This window comes from Culex pipiens, chromosome 1 (assembly GCF_016801865.2).
Source record: "Culex pipiens pallens isolate TS chromosome 1, TS_CPP_V2, whole genome shotgun sequence".
Classification (NCBI taxonomy): domain Eukaryota; kingdom Metazoa; phylum Arthropoda; class Insecta; order Diptera; family Culicidae; genus Culex; species Culex pipiens.
The window spans coordinates 108,198,949-108,205,716 of record NC_068937.1 but is presented as its reverse complement, the minus strand read 5'-3'; the positions used below and the strand labels follow the sequence as shown (position 1 = coordinate 108,205,716).

The 6,768-nt window shown below is 33.5% G+C and overlaps 1 protein-coding gene across 7 annotated transcripts in view; it reads right to left on the bottom strand.

Annotated features, from left to right (window-relative positions):
- Nucleotides 1-485: 485 nt before the first annotated feature.
- Nucleotides 486-6,768, bottom strand: part of LOC120423418 (homeobox protein prospero) — a 126,995-nt gene continuing 120,712 nt past the window's right edge. For all 7 annotated transcript variants that reach the window (XM_052710516.1, XM_052710512.1, XM_052710519.1 and 4 more), the window contains one exon: nucleotides 486-6,768. This exon is cut by the window's right edge and continues 27,160 nt beyond it. The gene's annotated coding sequence lies outside the window, so the exon portion shown is untranslated.

The window sequence follows — 6,768 nt, the reverse complement described above, 5'->3', positions numbered from 1 at the left end:
GATTTTTATCGCTTTTTTTCTTGCACTTGTCCTCATGTTTGAATTTTTTTTCATATAATCTCATCAGCTTTTATTATGTTTTATTTCATCAGCTCTTGTTCTTCGTGTTCTTTTTATTGATAGTGTTGCTCGTCGTGCTTTTCCAGTTTGCTGCTCAAAATGTTCGATATTTTGATGTTCGTATTTTTCTTGTTCGCTCGTGTTTTAATTTTTCATTAATCGCTTTTTTACTTTCATCTATGTGTATGCTGCTGCTCTTTTTCGGGTGCTTTTGCAATCCCGTTTTTTCGCTTTATTTGCTCTTTCTTCTAGTTTGAAACGGTTTTATAATGTGCGTCAACCACTTGTAGGTAATTTTTTAGTGTTTATTTTGGGCTTTATGTTTAATTTTTCTTCTAGAAATCGACCATTATATTACAGTTTGGTTACTTTTTTACAATTTCTGTGTTTTTGCTTTCTTTTGTAAGTAGTTTTTTCTTGCTTCGTTTTTTTTGTTTTGTCTCTTAAATTTTAATAATAATTTTGATAGAAATTTTGAGAAAAAATATTCTCAAACGTAAAAGTTGTATGTTCATGCTTTATATATACTGTTAAATGTTACATTGTTTAACAAAACCCTCTCTCGTGTTGTCTGATTTCGATTTTCCCAACGTTTGTTCCGCTCACAATTTATTTTATACTAGATTTCACCGTTTTCTTCTGATTTTACAATAAGATCATCACTTAATTTAGTAATAGAAAGAAAATCGCTTTGAAATAAAGACATCTTTACTTTTTGTACGTTTTCATACGGGCATGATCCGACGATTTAATCTTCATCTACACTGTTGTATTTCCCTCTTTTTAAAACATCAGCAATTTTTTTTCTCTAAAATTAGCTTGTCTTGTTTTATTCCTCTCAGTGTAGAATCTTCGTTTAATAAAGATTATTAGCATAAATGCTTCGTCTTGTATCATGACGATTTGGACATTTTTTGTTTTTGCTTTTTTTTAATTTAACTTTCGCTTCTAGTTTCAAAATGATTTCATTTTGCCATTTGTAAAACTTATAATTTTCACTCAGAATAGATTTTCTTTAACGTTTCGCTCACATAACTTCATATTTCTCAACAATGAGAAGAGATTTTGGAACGCAGATAGCACAACTTGGCTGTGTGTTGAAGGTTGGAAAATGGTCCTTTCTTCCGTGGGTGCAAATTTATTTACATAATGAGTAATTTTGTATGCCGAAATTGTTATTTTTGTATGTAGTTATATTTGGAGTGGATATTTTTCTTGCCTAAATGTACAATTTTACTTTTGTTACAAATAAGAGTAAGTATGCCGAAAGTTTTACAGTGTAACCACATTATTTCTTTATCTATACTTTTTTTTTGCTTTAACGTATGTGTTTTGCCTAAATATTTGTTTTTTTTTCTTTCTGGATTTCTGGTTTTATTCGTAAAGTTACTATACACAAACGTTTACAAAATATTGATACAAAAATACTCTTCTGACGTTTCATTTTTCTGTGTTGTACAGTTTATTTTTTGCTTGCTAGAAAGTATTTTTACAGAGTATTACCATTTTATATAATTCTTGTATGATTTTGGCTGGGAAGAACAAGGATCATTTTCCATCATTAACCACTGACCAAGAACTGTTATTGCATTTTTTGTTTGCTTTCTTCGAAATTATTTTACTCTGTTGATGTTTTCGTTTCTTTTAGTAACTCTTTCCATGATCTTGCTTGCGTTTTTTTTAACGTGTTGTTCCAAAGATTTTCTTTTTGCGCGCAATTATTATTCGCTTTTGTTGTTGTTCTGAAAAGTTGTTTTTGTTTTCCACGATATTAATAAGTCTTTTTAACTACCAGTTTCCATAACTTGTAACCAAAGGGAACTAATAAACTTGATGTTTTGTTGTGATTGTTTTTTTGTAGCCTGACTATTTATTTTTTTACTTCCAGTATCTGAATGATTTGCTTTTGTCGCCTTTTTGTATTTGTGCCTTTCGTCAAAATTTCCAAAAACATAACTTCTTCCCGAATGTTTCTTTCTTCTCTGCTCTGAATGTTGTTAGAATTGTTGATGATCTTCTTCAATATTTTGTTTTTATTTTCTCGTCTGCTAGATAACCTAACTAAACAGTGATAATAGAACTCAAACGAACGCTGAAGAGAAACAAATGCTCAAATATTGTATGAGAATCTAACTCCATGTCTCGATGAAAACGACATTAAAAACAACAAACGAAAGTTTGAAAACAATCAACACTTTTTATTCTAAAAAAACATGTTTTCCGACCGAAATGTGTTCTTGTTGTTTGCCCAAATCTGTTTCGTTATAGTTTGTCAAAAGTTGTTTGCCAGTTGTTTTGTATTGATAGTTACCGAAAAATTAAACCGTCCGAATAATGTTTTTTTTTGCTTTTTGATTGCGACAAATTTTGTTCCCTGGTTTGGTTGCCTGGAATGGGCCGCACTATTGTTAACCTGTCTATTGTTAGTGTTGAGTAGGTCAAACGCCAGAGAGTGGTATTGAACTTTTGCGAGCTTTTTTATTATTTATTTAAAAACAAACTTCATGATGGAAAATTCCTTCGATTCGAAATATTTACTGATTTGTTTGAGTGTTCAAAATGTCATTATTGCAGGTTTGGTGTAATGGTAGGGATCGTTGATTTCATTTTAATTATTTGTCAAATTGGTAGCATTTTTAGAAAGGGTCAATTTTACCATCATTTTCACAATAAAAATACAAAAAATTATATTTCAAAGCCTACCATTTGAACCTCTGAGTAAGTTTTGTACAATTTTTGTTTACGAGCAGATGGATTTGTAAGGAGCTTTTGCGGATTGTTGACCTGTCAAAAAATCTCACGTCAGAAGGTGCCAATGGTAGCCTTCTGAACCCAAGCCCAGAAAGTATATAAATTTGTTTAAGTAAAGCTCCCATTGATCTTGCCGTTGTTAATCATTAATTTCATTTATGGTTAAAAATATTGATAAAACTTTATGCTTAGGTATAACCAATGAAACTGGCAACATTATTTGCGAAATATTTTCGCTAGACGTCACTAGGGGCGTTGAGGGCGTTCAAGTTCTTTTTTGAAATCATCTGTCAAAATGTGAGTCGAAAAATGCTGTAAACAATAACAAATTTTACTTTAAATTTAAAATGTTTTGATCCCAGTGGTTTAAACTGTGCTTTAGTGGAAATTTGTTCAAATTGAGTGACGTTTTACACGTGTGATTATCAAATAAAGTAGCTGAGATTCCAGAAATTGAGATACAGCCAAAGGTGAGCGTTCAAACACGTCAGTTTTGCAGAAATCTACTAGTATCTAAACTGTTGAATTACAAGATCAATTAGTTAAACAAATTGGAACGAAAATAAATCGTTGCCTTCGTTTATCAATAAAAAATTTCAATATTAGTTAAAAGTCTCAATTTCAGTTCATTTGTACGCTTTTCCAAAAGGATTTCATCAATCTCAAATTTGAAATTTCGCTCCGAAATATTTCTCTTTTGTTTGGCAAACTTAAGCTCTCCTGTCAGGCGATTCGACTGCCAAGCCTTCCATATTTATTGGACGATTTGTCATTGGAATCACCATTTCCAACAGGGATTTTCCAACAAAACAAAAACAAACTGCTCGCAAAAGTAGTTCCCTTCGGGGAAGAAACACCACTCTTCAGCATTTATATGAGCTGGAGTTGCACAAAATTAACCGTTTGCTATTGTTGTTTTCTGTGTTTGAGTTTTATTTTCAACCGTTTCCCTGTTTTGTTTTTATTTGCGATGGTAAATGTAGTTGTCTTCAATATCGATTATTATTTGATGCTATTTCCTTTCTTGTTATTGTTAGTAATGGTTGTTAGGTGATACACATTGTAAGATTTTACTGATTATATTTATTTGCTTCTTTTTTTTTGTTTCTTCAAACTGTGACTGTATGCTTTTTGGGTCTTGCAATATTTTTTTTGGATTTCTGCTTCTTTTTTGCTGCTGTCTTGTTACGATAGATTTGACACATTGATATAAGTTTCTCCGAATGGACTATTATGTGTGTGTGTGTTCATATTTGCAATTAAAAATAACTGAAAGAATCTTTTTTTAAAGAGCATTGAAAAATCGCCAAAATGGTTGTTACTTGTTTACATCTTTTGATCGCTAGTTTTTTTTTGTTTTCTCTTGTTTTTGTCACCTTGCTGTTGGTGTTTGTTACAGAAAAATTCATATTGCACATCTTTACCCATTATACAGTGGATAGGTAAAATACAGAAAACGAAACTTTAGAGGAAGAAAAAAATGAGTGTACCGAAAACGTTCAGCCCAAATCTGTGAAGGGGTGGTTTACATAACAAAATCCAATTTTGCTCGTAAGCGTGTCATTATTACCAGCAATTACTGTTGTTTTTGGTTTCGCTTTTGTGAAAAATTTTGGCACAAATGTTTCTCATTTTTTTTTTTCGCAAAAGATTTCAAACTACATTACTTTTGAGTGGTTTTAAGATAATTTTTTCACTATTTCTGTGTTTTTTCTGCTTTTCTTTCAAATATTTTTAGGTACTTTATCCTATTTCAACTTAAAAATATATTTTCCCGACGAGAAAAATCCTGCGCCGAGAAGTTTTGTGTGTGTTCGGTTGTTAAAAATGAAAATCGGTAAATAAACGTGTGTTTAAATATTTACATCCTAACTCCAACGCTCCGAGGACGCGGCTAAGATTAGTCACTACGTCATCTCTGGATGTCCACGCAGGGGGGGTTGCCCCTCGAGTACGTTTCGTTTGGAGTCGATAAAAATGAAAGCAAATCAATTAGAAATCAGTACCCGCCGCCGGAAGTGGCCGACACTTTTCGGACTTCCTGTTTCTCTGTGTGTGTGTGTTTTTTCTGGTGGAAATTTTGAGAGAGCTGTCAATTGTTTTCTCTCTCGTTCTTCTCTCTCTCTTTCTCTGTACAGGCGCCGGATACCTTCTGGTCTATTGTTTGTCATACATAGTATAAACGTTTGCTGTTTGTGGGATTTTTTTTTTGCTTTGCGGTAATTTTGTGTTCCTTTTTCGTATGTATTCGTCGATTTGGTACTATTGTTTTGATCTTTGCATACCTCTTTTACACGCGGTAGCAGCTGCTCTGTTCATGTTTTGCGTTTGCGTCCAAGTGGTGGTGAGTTTCGCTTCACCAAAACATGAGTGCCTGCTGTTACCGCTCCGCGTGAGTGCGTGTTGTAGGTGTATTTGTGTGAATTTGCCCAAACCCTTTTGCTATTGTGAATCGGTATACTGATTTTTCTGTTGTCTCTTTCTCTCACAAAACTTTCTATGGAAAACAAGTGTGGTAGTTACATATTACAAAATATAAACAAAAACTCCCAAGTAGTACCGAAAATATTTTTTTCTGTATTTTTTAGTTTTTTTTACTTCCGTTGGTTTGCAAGTGTGTTTGTGTGTTTGTGTGTTGGTTTAAAATTTGCTTTGCTTCTTATGCTTTTGAAATGTTGGCTGAGTTGACCAAATACTAGTTATGCAAGTAGTACGTGTGTCCACTACAGATTTCGGTGTCATGCATATCTTCAAATGCGCCAAAATTGTGCCAAAATATGGTTCAGATTAGACTGACGATAAATGATGTTCTGGAAATGAGCTCAAATTAGAGTAGCTGAAAGTTGTTCGTATTATATTGTTTTTTTTTTGCTTCGTTTTACTGTTTTGTTGTAATTGTTTTGTTTACGATGAAAGCATGCCCGTTAATTGAAAAGTGTGTTCTATTTTTTATGGTTGATTTTGGGTATCGGTTTGCGTACTGCTTGAATCCTGGTTTCTCTTAGGTTTTGTTCTGCTGAGAAATAATTTTTGAATATTTCTGATTATTTGTTACTATTTACTGTTTGTGTCTGTGTTTATTTTTTTTTTCATTCATTTTAATAAGAGAATAAATACATATGAGTGTTTGTGTTTCTGTGTGAATGTGTGTTTGTGATTAAAATTAGATTACAAAAAATAAGTAGTTCCGCAAACCCGACCGCAGACCGAGTGTCCGAGCGGTCATCGTGGTGTCAGGAGTCGTTCATAGGAATCATCAAAAAAGCCTTCTTCCGTCCAGCTCCGGAACCAAACCCGGAGCGAATCCTTTCCTGCGCTCGGTAGGGCACAATTTTTTTCCAAACATTTTAAAAAATCGAAATTTATCTTATTTTTGTCGAATTTTGCCTATCCACCTGGGGGAAGTTTGCCGATTGCTACAAGTTGTGTACAAAGTCAACAAACTTTTGGCCGAAAAAGGGGGCACCGAAATTGGTCGAATTTTGAACGTTTCCGACATTGTGCTTTGGTCGTCCAACCGGCCTGCCTGCATGTGGCGTCGCGCCGCCATCTTGTCACCGCAAAAAGTCACCTTCCCTTAACGCTACTAAAGATAGTTGTTGACTCTGCACCCGAATCGGCTCGTCCGAAAGCTCACTGGGCCGGGCGCGGATTTGCATTTTGCTTTAGTTTATTTTTATAATTGTAATTTGAATAATTATTGGATTTTTGTTGCTTGCTGCTTCTGCGATAATTATTTTCCATTTTCAAATAAAAACCTAGTTATTTTGTTCACATTGATTCTGTTTCAATTACAATTTGCTTCGATAATTATAGTAGCATTGTTAGTGTTTTCTTTTTTTTCTGTTTGGTTTTCCCTCTCTTCTTACACATTTTGGATTGATTAAATTGACGATTCTTCAATACAAATTCATTCCGATGTCAGTAACTCAAAGGTGGATTTTGGTAATCCATTCG